This window comes from Gracilinanus agilis, chromosome X (assembly GCF_016433145.1).
Source record: "Gracilinanus agilis isolate LMUSP501 chromosome X, AgileGrace, whole genome shotgun sequence".
NCBI lineage: Eukaryota > Metazoa > Chordata > Mammalia > Didelphimorphia > Didelphidae > Gracilinanus > Gracilinanus agilis.
Genome location: NC_058136.1, coordinates 29,334,705 through 29,337,545, shown reverse-complemented (window position 1 = coordinate 29,337,545; position 2,841 = coordinate 29,334,705).

Sequence of the window (2,841 nt, the reverse complement as noted above, 5' to 3'; positions counted from 1 at the left end):
AAACCTAGCTTGATTTTCTTTAGATGATTGGACATTTTTTTTTGGAGAATTTCAGAACTGATCTATAAAGTAGCTTTTCCTTCCCAAGGCCTTCTCAAATGACTCAGCAACCATTTCCATCTGATACAATATGGATGGAATCCTGCAGTTGGACTCAAGAAGGCCTGGTTTCAAATCCTGCCTCTGATTCTTACAGTGTGAGACTGGGCAAACTGTTTTAGCAACTCTCTGAGATTCCGTTTCCTGAGAATAATATTACCTGTGTACTTACCTCATAGGCAAGGGCTGATGTGGGGATTAAATGAAATCACGCACTCATAGAAAGTGCTCTGCAAATGTTATAGGGCACATGTCAGTTACAATCATCTCTGAGAAGCCGTCACTACCAACGCAGAAATGTCAGTTGGCATCCAGAGATCACCTATCACCCTGTAGTAAAGAGAGAAATTCTCCCCAAAGACAAAGAGCAAAAATCCCCCTTTCACATCACAAGTCAATAATATATTAGCCTCCGCATGAAAAGAGAGTCTAAACAACATGGGGTTTTGTGTGCCTTGCCAAAAAGTCAGTCAATTTGTTCATGGCTTTGCATATCAACCATTTCAAACAACATGTATTTATTAAGCACTGACTATGTGCCTGGGCAGCTTGCTAATCACTAAAAATACAAAGAAAGGCAAAAATGATCCCTGCCTTGAAGGAAGAAACAAACAGGAAAGAAACTACTTAGAAGCCTACTAAGGACCAGGCACTTCACAAATATTATCTCATTTGAGCCTCTATCTGCCACCTAAGAAAGGGTCTTGTATTTTATTGGCTGAGATCAAATGATAGAGTGTATTTAACTCACTTTGTGATCCATAAAGTGCTATATCAGTGCAGGCAATCATTATCGGATCCCACATGAACAACTGAGTTAATAACAGGAGTCAAGTGAATTCCCTTCAATGTGATTAAATACACTCTGGTGTTGACTCCAAGGAGTTACCCTAATTCTCTCCTGGCTGGAGCACAGACAGATAATTGTCTATCACTGCCTAATGTTGACTATGGATGGGAACTTTGTGGTAGTGTACATTATATTGTAACATAATCGTCAGGAGTCAGATTTTGACTTCACTTTCACCCATGCAAGAGGAGGAAATAATGAGTAACAGATGCTTTTAAAAAATTAGGTCAGGGTCAGCTCAACCCTAGCTTCCTGCCAGTCATTCAAAAAAGGCAGATACCCAGTGCCATGCTTGCAGCTTCTGGCTGGGAACAACACAGGCTCCTGCAGGACCCTGGCACCGCAAATGGTATGGTATGGCCATTTACGGATGTTTACTTAGGGCTGATCTCAACTCCTCTAAACTATGGCAACATAAACCTAATGGTGCAGGATCTATTTTTACTCTCTCAGTGATTTAAGGTCTGACTGCAAGTCCAACTCAATGTTTGCCATTGGTATCCATAGTGAAATTAACGCCCTACCTGGGCCTTGTTTCAATTCACCAGCTGCCACCATTTTGGTCAAGAAAAAAAGGCTTTGTAAATGTGGAGAATAACTTGGGTTTGCAAAATGATGAATTAAGGTTGTGTGAGGACCAACATCAAGACTAATCTAAGAAAAGGGGGCACCATGCTAGCACCTGGCAAGAACCTTACCCCTTCATAAGGAGGATGACACTGTAGGGACGAGTCCTTGAACCCATAATTCCTTAACTCGAGGCACTAGGAAGGTTGGGAGTATACTTCAGTCCTTTCCCTCCCTCAGTCCACCTAACAGTGCCGGTTTTCATTGTTGTCAAGTCAGATCATCTTAGCTGCCATCAGTTCTCACAGAGATTACATGACGGTTTGGCTAGCAGAGAATAAATCCATCCACACGTTCTGAACTGGGGTTGGGTATGCAGGATTAAGGTACGGAAATATAATAATATGTATATATAAGAAATATAATAATATAATAATAATATCTTATTTTCCAAAATTCAAGATGGCTACCACTTAAAAGGAGGTCTCTGAATGTAGTATGTGCCTTCCTTGTTTAACTTTTTTTTTTCAAAGACTGGGATAAAAGCGGAGGTGTTGTGCTACTCCAATTTGGATATGATGCCAATCTGCAAGGAATAGTCAACAGGTCGTGACTAGCTAAAACATGAGGAAATAAACTTTAAGGCGAAGTCCTAGACCTGGACTTTTAAAAGTACAAGTTGGAGAAGGCATAGTTAGATGCTAGTTTATCTGAAAAAAAAATCAGGGATTTTTTTCATGTACTGAAAGCTCACTATGAGATAAGAATAAGATGTGGCAGCCAAGAAAGCTAATGCAGTTTTAGGAGACATTAAGAGAAACAGCATGAGTGGAATTGTAGAACTGATAGCCTCACTATAGAATTCCCTAATCAGACCACATCTGGAGTCCTGTGCTCAATTCTAGAAACATTTTGGGAAAGACACTGATAAGCTAGAAAGTGTCCAGAGGAATGAAACCAAGATTATTCATAAGATCATAAATTTACAAGCTTATGCTACATGAAAATTCATAGAAGGAAGCCATAGGGGATACATGATACCTGTCTTTAAATATGTGAAAGATAGCTAGGTGGCAAGGGTGTAGAGTGTGGAATCTGGAGTCAGGAAGCCCTGAGTTCTGTATAACCCTAGACAACTCATTTAACTTCTGTCTGCCTCGGTTTCCTCATCTGCAAAAAAAAAAAAAAAAAAAAAACAAAAAAAAAAAACAGAAGCGCCTATGTCTCAGGGTTGTAGTGAGGATAATGACATTGGATATGTCAACCGTAAAGCTCTATCTTAGTGGTGCTAGTTATTATGATTTCCCCATCAGATTGAGTTCTTT